An 18,223-nucleotide genomic window follows, 5' to 3' on the forward strand; every position below is an offset into this window, starting at 1 on the left:
TAGTCTATTTCGTTCTTTTCACAGATATTTCTGAAATCAGCCCGAGCCGTTCCCAGAAAGAAAACCCTGCGAGCGAGGCTCCACTACAACAAGAAGCCGTTCCACTGAGAAGTGGATGGGCATGGCTCGGACTCCAAGCCTAGGTTCACCAGTGGAGCGCGCGCGTACACACCGTCCATCACTCGCTGTCCGGGCCGCCTGCATGGCGCATGCGGCCTGTGTTCCTCACCTCCCCTCCCATCCCGCGCGGAGGAGGGGGGGGGGTGGGGGAGGCAGCACGTGACCCTTTGGTCCACCTCCTCCTCCTCGCCATCTTCTGTCAAAGCGAAGTTTCGGCTTCCGAGTGGAATTCTGCCGCCCGCCGTGTTCCGCTCGTGGAAGGCGCGAGCCTCCCATTGGAACGCGCCGATTGTCTCATTCGTTCGGCCCCCAGCTCCTGCGTTGTATTGGTGCGCGCGCGCTCTCTGTGGAAGGAGAGGGAGGGAGATCGAGAAGGGGAGCTGCTTGTAGCCAGATACAGGTTTGTGCTTTTTACACTTGTGTGGAACCAACCACCCCCTCACCTTCATTTAATGTTGCTTTTATTTTTCTTTGCTGTATTGACAAGAGGATTTTTACACAAAGTAAATAATGGTAAGTGAAGTAAGGTGGTTTGACTGACTGTGAAAGTTAGTAGCGCACCTCCAGGGTAATGTCTGCTGCTCCGAATTGTGATTCGGCCGAATGTGTTCTAATTGCTTTATACCTTTTTGTGATCGCCTTGCACGGTTACGTGCAGTGCACAGTTAGCAATACTCGTCCGTCACTAGGGTAGTGGAGGGAGTGTGTGCGGCAATTCTTAGGCGCGCTTCTTCATTGAGGAAATGGATTGCGCTGCATCTCTGAACATCATCCGTGAGGGTTGGGAATGGACACACGTGTAAAATCCAAGCTAATGTTAATTTGTGAGTTGCCTGCTTTTATACTTCCTATAATATCATACGAAGTGCTTAGGCCTTGTCTTTCTATGTATTTAGTGTGCATTTCTGATTTCGCAGCACGAGTATTTGGTCATGTATTCAAAAAATGATCCAAGCACACTTTGGTTGTTTTACCAGGTGACCATATGTAGTAAAATTGCTTTCTGATGAAGGGCATTTTGCAAATTTTACTGTTGAGGTGAGGTTTCTGTGTATTGAAAAAAAACATATTTCACGAATTCGGAAGAAGTGTTACTATTTTGTTCGTAATTGTGTTGAATGATGTTCCTGCCCCGTTGTACACAACAGAATGTCGAGAAGAAAATTCGCAAAATCCTTGCAGTAGGCATTTTGAACTTGAACTTGCTAATTAGGTTATATTGGTGATCAAATTTACATAAAAGTGAAATTACTCCCTCAAACCGAGATATTCCCACCTGTCCAATCCCAGAGCACTCTCTTGCACTTAAACTTATTTTATCTTGTGGCTTGCCCTGTTTGAATTTTATGGACCAAAGTTGTTTGAAAAGATTGTTTTTAACATTGTAACATTTTTTCCTCTGTAAATGGGGAAATGTCCAAGGCCTTGTCTGAACATGTATTTTGACCTCTTATTGACACTTCTGTAGAATAGATAGAACTGGAACCTGGGTCCGCTGGTCCATTGTTAGGGGCTCTAATGCTGTGCAACAAGAGCTGTCCAAAATCGATGTAGACTACATCAAATGAGCTACCTTAATGACCGTTCCTTGTTAACTTACTCAAAAAAAGCAATCAAATTTGTCAGGTTGACCTTAGCATCAGTGCTTAACTGATGTTGGTTAATCTGTACCTTCAAAGTGATGACTAATATTGTCCATCATTTTTGTAGTAACTTTCTTACCACTTAAGCTTGGCTGACTGGCCTATGCAATTATGTACTTTCTCTCTTTATAAACAAAAAGAGGCTGTAGTCTTACCAGGCCAGAGGCTGCTCTGTCTTTAGCAAGAGAGGTGACTGGTGGTGGTTTAACCTGAGGGTCACTACACCTCAGGTGAGGGCAGAGGTTGAGAAGGAGAGTCCATCATAGCAACCTCAGTCTGTGCCGGTATTGAAACTGTTAGCAGCATCACTGTGCATTGCAAACCTGCTGTCTAGCCAACTGAGCTTTGTAAACAATGATATAGCATGAGCAGCTGCCAAACCTGTGCCACCAAATGAAATGGTTACTTTTTGACCCCTCTGTTCTAATATTTTCCTTTTAACATTCTTGTTCTTTATTTATAAAATCATTTTGGGTCACACTATTACTTCCCACTCTCTCTGTGGCTTTTCTTTCTTTCTTTCCTAATTTTGTTTTTACCTGCCTCTACTTTCTTTATATCTGGGCTCATCTATACTACTAGGCTTCTGCAATTTTTGGGTTTTTGTCTGACATCTTGATATTCAAGTTTGAGTCAAAGAACAATAACAAAGTGGAAGTATGTTCTATTGAGTGCCACTTAACTGCACAAGACAAATGCACACACAACATCCAACTTGAGTGTAAGAACAGACAGGCTCAGAAGCAGTGAGGACATTTAATTTTTAACACTCCCTTTTTGAATGGCATGGAGCTAGAAAGAGGTGCACCTGTGATTCTTTACTTGTTGTAATAATAGATTGCATTCTGAGCTCTTTGTCTGATTAAAGGCAGATTGGCCGTATTCAGATCTTTGCCATTACTTTCTTTAGTGAACTGCTGAAAGTGTGCAAGAGTGATATTCCTGATTGGAGAAAACTCAATGTGCACATTTTAAAGCACTACAGCCTTTTCCTGGCAGTTATTGACTTGACATAGTAATGATTAAGGATTGAGAGGGGTAGGGCATGAAAATGAACTGTGTATCACTACATTCTTTAATGCTTCTAAATAAAATATTACCAAACCAGTTTAGGGTTCTTTTTTGCAAATATCAAGTCCAAGGGAGAAAATGGTATTAATAAACTGAAAGAATTGCATGTTAAATTATTTGAGATTTGATTTTCTTTTGAAATCATACAGAGTTGTTGAATCCCCATTTGTGGCAAATTGATGCTTTTTTTTTAAGAACGACACAGTACTGACTTGTGTTAAAGTTACAGCCAATGGACATGTGTGGTTGTCACTCACTAGGCATTGATTTGTTATCCATCCCTAACTGGGTGTGAAAGAATCAACCACATTATGTTAGTTAGAAGTCACGTTTTGTCATTTCACAATTTTTGTTTATCAGAATAAAGTTCCGTTGTTGGATTTCTAGTGACCTGTAAGCTGAAAAGTCACTTGCTAAATGATACAAGAAAAAAATTCATTGTTTGATATCTACTGTGCTCAAATTATCACTAGGAGCTTGTAAATGACAACATATTTAGATATGCAGATATGTAAAGCAGTGAAATCAACTTGATTTTGGAGAAAATTGCTCCTGAAATTTTTTTGGTGCCTCTAGAATGACAGGATGTGATCTGAACGTCTTGATGTTGTTGAGCTGGATGTGTCAGTTTTAGGAAAACTGTTGAGGGGCATGAGTGACAGTACAGCATGACTGCCACTGAGGGCTGAAATGTGCAATTTTGCCAAGCTTGGTACAGCATCATCCGAATGTGTTCTGCCGTAATCTTGATTTGATCTGTTGAAGCAAGCAATTGAAAAGAACATAGAATTATTGGGAGTAAAAAGGGAGATTACAGGAGTTTTATCATCTGTCATTAACAGGATATGCTTGTTTCTGGCTGGCCCAGCAATTAATGCCCATTCCCAGTTGCATTTGAAGATGGTGGTGAGCTGCATGCTTGGATTGCTGCAGATGGTAGACCCACAATGTAAGAAGAGTTCCAAGATTTTGATCTGGTGACGCAGATATCTGCTGTCCCCGTCTCCTAGACAGTAGCGGTCATGGGTTTTGAAAGTGCTGTCGAAAGATTTTTGGTAAACTCCTGAAGAGTATCTTGTAGATGGTACATGCTGTTGATACCACATCCACCTCCAACATTGATGCTTAGTAGCAATCAGGCAGGCTGCTTTTTCTTGGGTGATATAATCTTCGAGTGTTGGAGATGCACTCATCTGGGCAGGTGGGGAGTATTCGATTGCATTCCTGACTTGCGCCTTGTAAACAGTGGACAGCTTTGGGGAGTCATTTGCTACAAGTTTCCTGGCCTCTGACCTGCTGCAGCCAAAGTACTTTTCTGGCTACAAAGACAAATTTCTGGAAAAGCCCAGGCGTTCTGGCAGCATCTTCGGAGAGAAATGAGAGTTAATGTTTCAGATTTAATGACCCTTCCTCAGGTCTGGATCTGAAATGTAAATTGATTTCTTTCCACAGGTGCTGCCAGACCTGTTGAGCTTTTCTGTAATTTGTTTTTGTTTTTGTTTCTGATTTCCAGCATCGTCATTTCTTTTGGTTGTTACTTTTTATGGCTAGTCTATTTCAGTTTCTCGTCATTGGTAACCCCTGGGATATTGAGGGATTCACTGATGTTTCCATTAAATGTCAAGGGATGATTATTAGATTTGCTGTTGTTGGAGATGTCCATTGCTTGGCAGTTTGTGAAGTGAATGTCATTTGCCTCTCTTAAGCGTCTAAACACTAGTTGGAAATAGTAAGTGGCAGCATATGAAGGCAAGAAACACAGCACAGGCAACATGTTGAGATTTGTTGATCATTTCTGTTTCCAAATACATAAAATTCTGAAAATAGCAACAGTTTGTTTGAAAATAAATTCTTAGCTGGAACACACTAGGAAATAGAACATTTTCAGTTAACAGATGATTACACCCTTTGAGATGTTATATACTGTGCTTGTTTTGTGGATCACTTGGATCGCAAAACCTTTTGAAGCTTCCCTGGCTGTGAATCTGTTGATTGAGGTTTTAAAACATCTGAAAACAGAATTGCTGATGAATACCATGTTTTGTTTTAGTAAACTTGCATGCATTTTGTATCATGTAAATATGGTGACCTGATTCCCACGAAACCTGTGACTTCAAAATCCAATTGAATAACATTCTGCTAGAGGTCTGAAAATTGCACTTGTAACTTTGCCTGGGAGCCTGAAGGTTGTTTACATCCATGTGCAAATTTATAGTTTAGCTACTGTTGGCCATTTTAAAGAATAGTTCTGTACATTTTATCTGTGCCTTGGATACATGACATTTTTTTTAAGATAAATGTTTTTGCCACTACAAAATAATGCTACAGCTTCCTTGTTTTATGCCACATGGGTTAATTAATGTTGAATAGACTAAAGTTTAATTTGCCATATGGAAATGTAGTTATTTATGATGCCACTGATCTGGCAATTTTCTTGAAAATTTGATGGTATAACAGAATTCAATTCCCAAATGTTTAAATTCCAGATTCTTAAATTTAAAAATATTTGATATCAGTGGACAACAGATCAGAATGGTAGATTATTAATTTTATTATTCAGATGTAATTGTCCAATTATAAATCCTTCCATGGACTCTTGTGTCACTACCTTTTTTGAAAGCCAAGAAACAGTGACTGTTCAGTCTGGGGACACAATTCGTAATATTTTGATGCTGTTCACTTGGCTGGTTCCAATCACTTTCAATTTCCCATTCTTTCATTATTATATGCAATTTGTTCAAATCTTTCTGAATTAGTTGTTTGTTATTTGCCATAGCTCTTCACATAAAGTAGTTAAATTGCTGGTGTTTCCCTCTCCCAAGTTTTAACTTATTATTTGTCAATCTGTTATTGAAATTCAGTTTATCTGTGTTAAGATTTTTGAATAATGTTTCCTGAGCTTTTTGCTGGGAACAGTTTAGCTCTCGGCTTCTCCCTGTAGGTCCGGTGTCTTAAACTGCTTTCCCTTTTCTGCATAGACACCTTCATGCTAAGTGTAAATATCTCTTGAGACTGTTTGCTTGTTCCTGTCAAAACTCTCAGTACTTTTCCATTGGTTTGGACATCAGTTTGTGAGTGACCTATCACAACTCCCAAACCTCATTCTGTGTTGTGCCCTCCAACCTGACCAGTTGGTTTATGCTCATACACTTTTAATTTCTTTTCCACCCCATTTTCTCAACCTGTCTACACCTGTTCAGTAAACTAAAGCAAAATGCTGCGAATGTTGGTATTCTGAAGTAAATGAAGCTCTGGAGAAAACCTTGAAAGTTTGGCCACATTTTGGAGAGAGATGGTTAATACTTTGAGTCTAATATGATGTTTTTTCGGAACACATTTACTGAAGGAGTCATATTGGACATAACGTTAACTTCATATCTCTCGACAGATGTTGCTTACCTGCCCTTTATTGCCCAACAGAGAGATTCTCGAGGTCTCCTAACTTAGAGAGATCCAGCGATGGGACATTATAGTTTTTCAGTTTTCTCGCAGTTGCATTCTTTGACCAGCTTGGGCAAAAGGAAATAAACGAAAATAACTTTGGCCCATAATTATTTGAAGAATAATGTACTTTGATTAATTTTCTTTATCTTTTTAAGCAAGGTTTTACACTTCTATTCTCAATTTCTGTGTTAGTCTAGATTTAATTATTGTATAGTCTCATTTACCTGTCTTGTCTTGTACATTCAAGCCATTCTGCCGCAGTGCTGTACTCCTGTGCAGACCAGTCATCTTTCTTTGGCTTCAGCAAGGGTTTCTCCCATTCGTGTCTCAACCCAATTGGTTCAAAAGCCAAGATAATAAAATGTGAGGCTGGATGAACACAGCAGGCCAAGCAGCATCTCAGGAGCACAAAAGCTGACGTTTCGGGCCTAGACCCTTCATCAGAGAGGGGGATGGGGAGAGGGAACTGGAATAAATAGGGAGAGAGGGGGAGGCGGACCGAAGATGGAGAGTAAAGAAGATGGGTGGAGAGAGTGTAGGTGGGGAGGTAGGGAGGGGATAGGTCAGTCCAGGGAAGACGGACAGGTCAAGGAGGTGGGATGAGGTTAGTAGGTAGCTGGGGGTGCGGCTTGGGGTGGGAGGAAGGGATGGGTGAGAGGAAGAACCGGTTAGGGAGGCAGAGACAGGTTGGACTGGTTTTGGGATGCAGTGGGTGGAGGGGACGAGCTGGGCTGGTTGTGTGGTGCAGTGGGGGGAGGGGACGAACTGGGCTGGTTTAGGGATGCAGTAGGGGAAGGGGAGATTTTGAAGCTGGTGAAGTCCACATTGATACCATATGGCTGCAGGGTTCCCAGGCGGAATAGGAGTTGCTGTTCCTGCAACCTTCGGGTGGCATCATTGTGGCACTGCAGGAGGCCCATGATGGACGTGTCATCTAGAGAATGGGAGGGGGAGTGGAAATGGTTTGCGACTGGGAGGTGCAGTTGTTTGTTGCGAACTGAGTAGAGGTGTTCTGCAAAGCGGTCCCCAAGCCTCCGCTTGGTTTCCCCAATGTAGAGGAAGCCGCACCGGGTACAGTGGATGCAGTATACCACATTGGCAGATGTGCAGGTGAACCTCTGCTTAATGTGGAATGTCATCTTGGGGCCTGGGATGGGGGTGAGGGAGGAGGTGTGGGGACAAGTGTAGCATTTCCTGCGGTTGCAGGGGAAGGTGCCGGGTGTGGTGGGGTTGGAGGGCAGTGTGGAGCGAACAAGGGAGTCACGGAGAGAGTGGTCTCTCTGGAAAGCTGACAGGGGAGGGGATGGAAAAATGTCTTGGGTGGTGGGGTCGGATTGTAAATGGCGGAAGTGTCGGAGGATAATGCGTTGTATCCGGAAGTTGGTAGGGTGGTGTGTGAGAACGAGGGGGATCCTCTTGGGGCGGTTGTGGCGGGGGCGGGGTATGAGGGATGTGTTGCGGGAAATACGGGAGACGCGGTCAAGGGCGTTCTCGATGACTGTGGGGGGAAAGTTGCGGCCCTTAAAGAACTTGGACATCTGGGATGTGCGGGAGTGGAATGTCTCGATCATGACCCCACACCCGAGCACCAAACCATCATCTCCAACACCATTCACGACCTCATCACCACAGGGGACCTCCCACCCACAGCCTCCAACCTCATTGTTCCCCAACCCCGCACGGCCCGTTTCTATCTCCTTCCCAAAATCCACAAACCTGCCTGCCCTGGTCGACCCATCGTCTCAGCCTGCTCCTGCCCCACCGAACTCATCTCCATCTATCTGGACTCCATTTTCTCCCCTTTGGTCCAGGAACTCCCCACCTACGTCCGTGACACCACCCACGCCCTCCACCTCCTCCAGGACTTCCAATTCCCCGGCCCCCAACACCTCATATTCACCATGGACGTCCAGTCCCTGTACACCTGCATTCCGCATGGAGATGGCCTCAAGGCCCTCCACTTCTTCCTGTCCCGCAGGCCCGACCAGTCCCCATCCACCGACACTCTCATCCGCCTAGCTGAACTCGTCCTCACACTCAACAACTTCTCTTTTGACTCCTCCCACTTCCTACAGACTAAGGGGGTGGCCATGGGCACCTGCATGGGCCCCAGCTATGCCTGCCTCTTTGTAGGTTACGTGGAACAGTCCCTCTTCCGCACCTACACAGGCCCCAAACCCCACCTCTTCCTCCGTTACATTGATGACTGTATCGGCGCCGCCTCTTGCTCCCCAGAGGAGCTCGAACAGTTCATCCACTTCACCAACACCTTCCACCCCAACCTTCAGTTCACCTGGGCCATCTCCAGCACATCCCTCACCTTCCTGGACCTCTCAGTCTCCATCTCAGGCAACCAGCTTGTAACTGATGTCCATTTCAAGCCCACCGACTCCCACAGCTACCTAGAATAAACCTCCTCCCACCCACCCTCCTGCAAAAATTCCATCCCCTATTCCCAATTCCTCCGCCTCCGCCGCATCTGCTCCCACGATAAGACATTCCACTCCCGCACATCCCAGATGTCCAAGTTCTTTAAGGACCGCAACTTTCCCACCACAGTGGTCGAGAACGTCCTTGACCGCGTCTCCCGTATTTCCTGCAACACATCCCTCACACCCCGCCCCCGCCACAACCGCCCCAAGAGGATCCCCCTCGTTCTCACACACCACCCTACCAACCTCCGGATACAACGCATTATCCTCCGACACTTCCGCCATTTACAATCCGACCCCACCGCCCAAGACATTTTTCCATCCCCTCCCCTGTCAGCTTTCCGGAGAGACCACTCTCTCCGTGACTCCCTTGTTCGCTCCACACTGCCCTCCAACCCCACCACACCCGGCACCTTCCCCTGCAACCACAGGAAATGCTACACTTGTCCCCACACCTCCTCCCTCACCCCCATCCCAGGCCCCAAGATGACATTCCACATTAAGCAGAGGTTCACCTGCACATCTGCCAATGTGGTATACTGCATCCACTGTACCCGGTGCGGCTTCCTCTACATTGGGGAAACCAAGCGGAGGCTTGGGGACCGCTTTGCAGAACACCTCCACTCAGTTCGCAACAAACAACTGCACCTCCCAGTCGCAAACCATTTCCACTCCCCCTCCCATTCTCTAGATGACATGTCCATCATGGGCCTCCTGCAGTGCCACAATGATGCCACCCGAAGGTTGCAGGAACAGCAACTCCTATTCCGCCTGGGAACCCTGCAGCCATATGGTATCAATGTGGACTTCACCAGTTTCAAAATCTCCCCTTCCCCTACTGCATCCCTAAACCAGCCCAGTTCGTCCCCTCCCCCCACTGCACCACACAACCAGCCCAGCTCTCTCCCCCCCCAACCCCCCCCCCCCCACCCACTGCATCCCAAAACCAGTCCAACCTGTCTCTGCCTCCCTAACCGGTTCTTCCTCTCACCCATCCCTTCCTCCCACCCCAAGCCTCACCCCCAGCTACCTACTAACCTCATCCCACCTCCTTGACCTGTCCGTCTTCCCTGGACTGACCTATCCCCTCCCTACCTCCCCACCTACACTCTCTCCACCCATCTTCTTTACTCTCCGTCTTCGGTCCGCCTCCCCCTCTCTCCCTATTTATTCCAGTTCCCTCTCCCCATCCCCCTCTCTGATGAAGGGTCTAGGCCCGAAACGTCAGCTTTTGTGCTCCTGAGATGCTGCTTGGCCTGCTGTGTTCATCCAGCCTCACATTTTATTATCTTGGAATTCTCCAGCATCTGCAGTTCCCATTATCTCTGGTTCAAAAGCCTGCAGTTTGTGGAATTACATTGACTTCTGGCCAGTATGTCTATGCTGTTAATGCATAATGTCACTAGGTTATCTCAAATTATTTGTTGGTGTATTAAAGCTATGTTTCTTTGGCTTGTGCTGTTTCTTGGGAGATGTCTTCTTAAATGAGTTTGCCTCCTTCGTGTCAAATTGTTAATCCAGTTTTGAGTTTTCTCCTGCATAAGTTAGCCAGTTAATCACCCTGATGCTTCCAGAGTGAATCTTCGTCCTATGATAACATATTGATTGCTCCATTCTTATACAATGCAGTCAACTCTAGCCAACTTGCTTTATGCTTGGTCTTTAACAAGGCCTTGCTATTTGTTAGGACGTGTACTTCCATACCATTGCATGTGTTGCTTCCATAAGGATGGATATCTTTCATTTGCTTAATGATGTCTGTGTTTTTTCTGAAATGATTAAATGTTTACTTTTTTAACACGAATATTCAAGAAAATTACATGATGTTTTTGAAATTATAAACCCTCGTTAAGTATATACTGCAGAACCCAATTTTCATCCTAATTTTTTGTTCTCATTGACAGAATAAATGGTAGTTGTGAACTAAGCTCTTAATTCATTACAGGAGATGCTGTTCATAGAGAAAAGGATGTGCCAGGATTATAACAGAGAATGAATTACTTAAGCAGCATAGTTTAAGTTGTTTACTTTCTCATTGTTAGGTAACCAACTTTAAGTTTTGCATGGCACAAAGGCCATTTTGAGTTTCTGCTCTAAATTAAAGCAGTTTTGCCATATTTTCCATTTTGTCTTTGACATTAAAACAAATAATGTTAAACAATAAATTGATAGGGCCTGTCATCTCATTGAAAGAAATCTTTCAATAAATACTCAGTGTTGTTTTCTGTGCGACTCAGATGGTGCCTCCCGCCCCCCGCGCCCCCCCCCCCCCCCCCCCCCCCCCCCCCCCCACCAAACGTTGCAGGATCTTTCCACCCTTTGACAAGCCCATGTCCAGTACTTTCTCCTGGTCTTGTGTTCCCATTTCAAAATACAGAATAAACTGGAAATGGAAGTGCTAGTGTCATGAAAGTCCGAGGTCCCAGTGGCTCAGAAACACTGGGATTTTTACAATAATTTTGTTTTTAATTGCTCCTGCTCGCAGAGGAGCCTAAGCTTTGGATGAGGGCTTGGGAGAAGAGCAATATGGCAGGAGCCACTTTGAAAGTAATCTCAAGGAAAGTGGCAGATGAATCAGTGCCCTTCCATGTTCAAGACCAAATGGAGAAAACACCAATGATGGCAAGTGTCCAGCTACAGGCTAATGATCAGTTCAGTGGAATTATATTTTCTGTTGGTCAAATCTGATTTACTCTTCCCTTATCACCAGCTGCTATAAACCATTATAATTTTGCATGTTTCATAAGCTATGTTTATATGATCACATGAATTAGGAATAGACCATTCAACTGCTTAAACCCTCCAACAGGTAGATAAGATCATAGCTGATTGATTTGTGAATCTACGTTCATACGTGCCCATGATAACCTTTCACTTCCTTTCTTAACAAGAATCTATCCTCGTCTGCCTTAAAAATATTCACAGTTTCTGCATCCACTGCCTTTTCAGGGAGAGAATTCCAAAGACTGTCAATCCTCTGAAAGAGAAAATAATCACCTAATCTCTGTTTTAAATGTGCAACCTTAAATTTTAAAACAGTGGCCCCTAGTTTTGCTAAATATCTAACTTCTTTCATGAGGGCACGTCAGTGCAAATTTCTTCTTAACACTAGACTCGTTCTGCTCTGGAGTTTATTCCTGAGCTGGAATTATTGGAATGTCCAAGAATATGGAATTTATGGATTCAAAATTTACCCTTGAAGGTTTTATTTCAGATTTATTTTCTGGTGAGCACTATACAAGATAAAAAATTAATTTTAAAGGACTGATTATCTAATTTAAAACTTCTGGACATGACATTTTTTCCAAACAATAGTTCTTTAAGAATTGCCATTCTAAGTGGAAATGTGGTTGTCATTTTGTAAATGCTGAGAGAAATTCACCTTGCTTAATAGGGCATTAAAGAAGGCATTATCAGTCCAATTTACTTTGCCCAATTTTCTTTATTACAGTGTAAAATGATTGATAAACTTCTTGCTTCAATAATCGCTTAGAATTTTGACTGACTAAAGTTACAGGAGACATAAGAGCAGTGGAACCTTTTCAACATCTAACAAAACCACAGAAGGGACCTTGCTTTTACCCCCTCCTCTGACAGTGTTTCCAAAAATGCAATATTTCCTCGTATATTTTAGTGCTGCTGTGATCAATATCATACTTTATTTACTGTTTTCTAGCCACTTAGAATTGAACTACCTGGCCATGTTTTGCTTTGTTGGGTCAAATTGCTAGATGCTAATTAGTCATTCGGCATAAATGCAATTAACATGCCTTTTGCAGTAACTGTACATTTGGTTTTAATCTAAAAGCTAAAATTAGATTGTAACCTAAAGCAAGTAGCTTAATTTTTCATATTCTTGATATGATATCCTGATCCTTGTTTTATGTACATTCAGTTCTGAAAGTGGTATGGGCAAATTTTCAGGTGGATTGGCAACTGAATAACTGCCTATTCTTTTTAATTGCCATACTTTTAATTGGTTTCTTCAGTATTGGAGGCAGGTAGAACTGCAGCTATGACTATATACCTGGAACGAGGGAACAAATTTTATTTGTATTGACTTGAGGCTTTTACCTGTATAAGAATAGTGTCTTTTCATTTTATTGTGTTTGATAAATAGGATACTGAAATGACAGAGCTGCCTTTTCAAAAAAAAAACAGTACTTGAAAGAGAGGGTAGTAAGAACTGCTGATGCTGGAGTCAGAAATAACACAGCGTGGAGCTGGAGGAACACTGCAGGCCAGGCAGCATCAGAGGAGCAGGAAAGCTGGCTTTTTGGATTGGGACCCTTCCACACTGGTATCTTGAGAGGCTTTAGTTTTGAAAGCAAGTAACCTGACACCCATGGCGAGCATATTTAAATTATCGTTTAAACAAGCAGTAATTGTGGTTTGTGTTGCAGATGATTTGGAACTAAAGGGGGCTACTAATAGAGGTTTTGTTGGCAAAAAAATTGATTTGGTCTATGGACTCGTGACCAGTTATCAATAACTGAGATCTTTTTGCCTACCGATAGCCATGTGATTGGTTCTCTGGTCACAAAAGTGCTCAAAGCTAGGAATATGTTAGAGAGTGAGATCATTCCGTTCTCCCCCAGCTGAAGATGAGTTTCTGTGTAATGAAGAGAGACCATTGTAAACCTGAAAAAAAAGTTTCTTTCCTGCAGTAGTTGTTGTATGCTGTGACTTTTAACTGATCAGTTAGATGTTTTACAAGTGTATTAGCTACTTGTGTCTCTTACCAAACAGTGTAAGTAACCAGAGAAGAACAATTAAAGCAAAGTGCTAGCTAGCAGAATGCTCATAAAGATACTCAGCAACAGTACCTGGTAAAAAAGACTACTAAACTGTCTTTCCAGTTTTTCACCTCTGTCCATAACCTAATTTTATTCATCTGCTTAGAACATAGAACTTGGAACATTAGAGCGCAGTACAGGCCCTTTGGCCCTCGATGTTGCGCCGACCTGTGAAACCAGTCTGAAGCCCATCTAACCTACACTATTCCATTATCATCCATATGTTTATCCAATGACCATTTAAATGCCCTTAAAGTTGGTGAGTCTACTACTGTTGCAGGCAGGGCATTCCATGCCCTTACTACTCTCTGAGTAAAGAACCTAACTCTGACATCTGTCCTATATCTATCACCCTTCAATTTAAAGCTATGTGCCTTCGTGCTAGCCATCACCATCCAAGGAAAAAGGCTCTCGCTGTCCACCCTAGCTAATCTTCTGATCATCTTGTACGTCTTTATTAAGTCGCCTCTTAACCTTCTTCTCTCTTTCAAAAACAGCCTCCCTCAGCCTTTCCTCATAAGACCGTCCCTCCATACCAGCAAACATCCTGGTAAATCTCCTCTGCACCCTTTCCAATGCTCCACATCCTTCCTATAATGCAGTGAACAGAACTGTACACAATACTCCAAGTGCGGCCGCACCAGAGTTTTGTACGGCTGTAACATGACCTCATGGCTCTGAAACTCAATCCCTCTACCAATAACACCTAATACCCTGTACACCTTCCTAACAACCCGATCAATCTGGGTGGCAACTTTCAGGAATCTATGCCCATGGATACCGAGATCTCTCTGCTCATCCACACTACCAAGAATCTTACCCATTAGCTCAGTACTCTGTATTCCAGTTACTCCTTCCAAAGTGAATCACCTCACACTTTTCCCTCATTAAACTCCATTTGCCAGCTCTCAGCCCAGCTCCGCAGCTTATCTACCTCCCTCTGTAACCTGCAGCATCCTTCTGCACTATCCACAACTCCACCGACTTTCGTGTCATCTGCAAATGTACTAACGCATCCTTCTACGCCCTCATCCAGGTTATTTATAAAAATGACAAACAGCTTGTCCATCTTTGTGTTTAATGGAGAGTTTACAATGGGATTAGAGTTTTAATTAATAGTATTATGCTGGTGGTTTATACATGTTTACCTATAGCATGAATCTAATCCCCTGTCATAAATGTGATTCTTGTTCAGTACAGAAAGCTGTTCAATGCTTTCTATCAGCTTGGGTCTGAAAGTCTAATAAATTAGTGAGTTTTGTGTATTTGATAAAATCTTTCATTTTTGTGACAACTCCAGGAATAGCAGGAATCTATTTCCTATGTGCTCCCCCAGTCAGTTGTAACACTTTCTACATCCACCTGTTTATCGTTAGGCCAGTGATTTACTGCATGTAAGATTTTGTTCCAGTTCAAGATTTCAGAGTTTTCCTGGAATTTTTATTGGTATTTTTGGGAATGAATCTGCATTTTGCCCTTTTTGGAAAAGAAATCATCAACTAGAAAGTAAAAACAAAATTCTGGCCTTGGCTAAGGTCAAGTCTGTATGTTCAGTGCTACTGTTTATTTGAAATAGAGCAGTTGGCTATGATAAAACCAGACTTATTGACAAATGTATGTTGTCTGTTTTTTTTTGTGAAGCTATTTAAACTGTACAGAGTAGTTGAAAACCTCTTTAGAATGTTGGATCAAAATTTAAAGAATTGACAGGAGTTTGAGTAAAAAGGGTATATTAACACATTGAAAAAACAAGCAGCATGCTGGAATAAAGGTAGGCCGTCCAGCTCTACACACTGTTATCTCAAATTCTCCAGCATCGTCAGTTCCTACTATCTCTGCTGGAATGAAGTCCAGTTTAACCTGATTGAGGGACCAATAAAGGCAGTTCCTGTGGAATAAGTGATACACATTTGATGTACTAAAATATTTTTTCAACAAAATATTAGGTGGCACTGGGAACTGTTTCCTTAACAACTGGACTTACTGATGACATTTGAAAAGTTATGCTTCTTCCACCCCGTACTACCCTGCAGTGCTTAGTTTTCTTTGCTTTTTAAAATAATAACTGAGGCACATCATGTACTACTTTAATTGCTGAAGGCTGCTACTCCTGAAATGAAATGCTGCCTGAATGACCGTCAGTCTAGTTCTTTCTGGTTGCTTATTGACTTCAGATTAAAATTGTTTATCTGCCAGGGAAAGTTTTAGCAAAGATTTACCAATAACTGGAATTTGGGGTTTGTATGGGCAAAGTCTGAACTGAAGGGTAAGTAAAATCTTTAAACAACACAAATAGGTGTTAAAATTCCATTGTAGGTGCTTTGGAAGATGCATGAATGAGCTTACCAAAATTTTCAGAAATCTGTTTACAGTAATCGGCTTTGTACTGCTATGGATTTTCTGAACAAAGATAGAGATTTGAATTTCTCGTCAAGATTAAGATCAACGGTTAGTCTAATCTTCATCTGCTGTTCTGGAAAATTTTAAATAAAGAATGGGATATTCCAAGTTAATGTTCTCTAGAATGCAAATGATTATTTAGAAGAATGTTGTTAATTACTGGCAGAGAAAGAGTAAATGCAGATGTTACTGACCAAAAGGCATCAGGTACAAGTGAAACTAACATTTGCAATAAATATTGCTTCTTTTCATACTTCCTTAACACAAATATATATCAACAACATTGGGAACTCGTGGCAAATCATCATAACAATTGTTACAGCATAGAGGAGGCCATTTGCCTGTTGTCTGTGTTGGCTCTCTCTGCCACCTTCTGTTTTCTCTCTGTAACCCTGCTTGTTCTTCGTTTTCATGTGCTAACCCATTCTGCATTGAATGCCTTAATTGAACTGCCTCTGTCATGTTCTCTGTGCTTTCGAGACCTTAGCCACCAGTGTGAATGTAATGATTTTAATGCTTGTTTCCCAAGTGGGAACAGTTTCTCCCCATGTACTGTGTCCAGATTTTTTACGATTTTGTAGGCTGCTTCTAACTCTGTCTTCAAACATTTTGCAATATATCCAAGTAACTGAAAATCTTATACCTCTAGAACTATTCTCATGAATTTTTTCTGCACATTGCCTTCACATCTTTTCTCCAACTTAGCACTTAGAACTGGATGCAGTATTCAATTGAAGCTGCACCAGTGCCGTATAGATGTTCAACATAACCTCCTTGTTCCTGTATTCTTTGGCCCTATTTATAAAGCCTAAGATGTTGTGGCATCATTAATGGTACTACACCTCTCCTGTGACCCGCATTGACTTGGGCATGAAGACATCCAAGTTCCTCTGCTCCAGTATACTTTTGTGAATTGTATCCTCTTTTATTTTATTCTGTCTCTGATCTAACTAACAAATGAGTCTCTTCACAGTTGTTTGCATTGAATTCTATCTACCACTTGCCCTCTGTTTCATGAATTTGCTCTTTTGAAGTGCAAAACTACACTCCTCACAATTCTTGTAAGTTTTGTTCTAGCTGCAAATTTTGAAATTGACCTATGTGCCATGTATATTTTTTTTTAAAAACTTATTCTTTCACAGGATGAAAACTCATTGGCCAGGCCAACATTTATTACCCATCTCCAATTGCCCTTGAAATGGTAGTGGTGAAGTTGCCACATCAGCTCAAGCCTGAATGAACAAGGATTGCTTCAGTAACTGAAGATCTTGTGGTCAATGTTGTGTACGTACAACCACAATTTTGTAGGGACGGGAGTTTCAGAATTTGGCAGTGTAGGAATGATGATATGGTTTTAAGTTGGGGTGGCATATGGCTTAGAGGGGACTTTTACAGATAGTTGTGTTCCCATGCAGTTGGGCCCTTAACCATCCAGGTGGTGAAGGTCATGAACTTGAAACGTGTTGGCGAGGAAGCCTTTCACGAGTGCTGCAGTGCATCTTTGTGGGTGGTACACATTGCTTCCTGTGTGTTGACATTGGAGGCAGTTAATTTTAAAGGTGATGATTGAGGTGCCAACAGGTGAGCTGTCTTTACCTGAATAGTCTTAATAATCATGTGTTGTTGGAACTGCAGACATCCAGGTAAATGGAGAGTATTCCATTATATTCCTGACATACTTTGTAGATGCTGGGCTGGCATTGGAGAGTTAGGTGATAAGTCACTCACTGCAGAATTCCCAGCTTCTGACCTGCAGTTATAGCCATAGTATTTTTATGGTTGGTTTAGTTCAGTTTCTACTCGATGGTATCCATTTGGATAATGGTAGTGGAGAATTCAGTGATGATAATGTCGCTGAATGTCAAGAGCCAGTGGTAAAATTTCTCATTGTTAATTGTATCGCACTTGTGGCACAAAACATTCAAACCACTCCGTTTCTAAATGATATCTGAACTTGTTGCATGGACAAGGATTGCTTCAGTTTCTATGCTGTTGAGTGTTGCTTATACTGTGCAGATGTCAATGGCACCCATTCTTTGGACCTAATGGAGGAAAGGTCATTGATGAAGTCACTGAAGATAACTTAGCCTGGGGTGTAACTCTCAAAGCTCCTTTAGTGATGGTCTGAGGTTGAGATGATGGATTTCCAACAACTGCAGCCATAATGCTTTGACTCGGATATGACTCCAACTGTGAAGAGCTCTTCCCCGATTCCCATTGACTACAGTTTAGTTTGGGCGCTTTGCCATATTTTGTTGAAATACAGCCGTGATGTCAAGGGCAGTCACTCTTGACCTGTGTCTCAAGTTCTATTTTT

The 18,223-nt window shown here is 42.5% G+C and overlaps 1 protein-coding gene across 10 annotated transcripts in view; it reads left to right on the plus strand.

Annotated features, from left to right (window-relative positions):
* The first annotated feature begins 294 nt into the window (after positions 1 to 294).
* Positions 295 to 18,223, plus strand: part of LOC125464606 (protein PALS2-like) — a 144,128-nt gene continuing 126,199 nt past the window's right edge. For 2 of the 10 annotated variants that reach the window (XM_048557283.2, XM_059654822.1), the window contains exon 1: positions 295 to 520. The gene's annotated coding sequence lies outside the window, so the exon portion shown is untranslated. Of the gene's footprint in view, positions 521 to 612; positions 634 to 832; positions 945 to 18,223 lie in introns of those variants that run through there. The other 8 variants (XM_048557237.2, XM_048557255.2, XM_048557207.2 and 5 more) reach the window with 8 other exon arrangements.

The sequence above is a fragment of the Stegostoma tigrinum genome, chromosome 2 (assembly GCF_030684315.1).
Source record: "Stegostoma tigrinum isolate sSteTig4 chromosome 2, sSteTig4.hap1, whole genome shotgun sequence".
Lineage (NCBI taxonomy): Eukaryota > Metazoa > Chordata > Chondrichthyes > Orectolobiformes > Stegostomatidae > Stegostoma > Stegostoma tigrinum.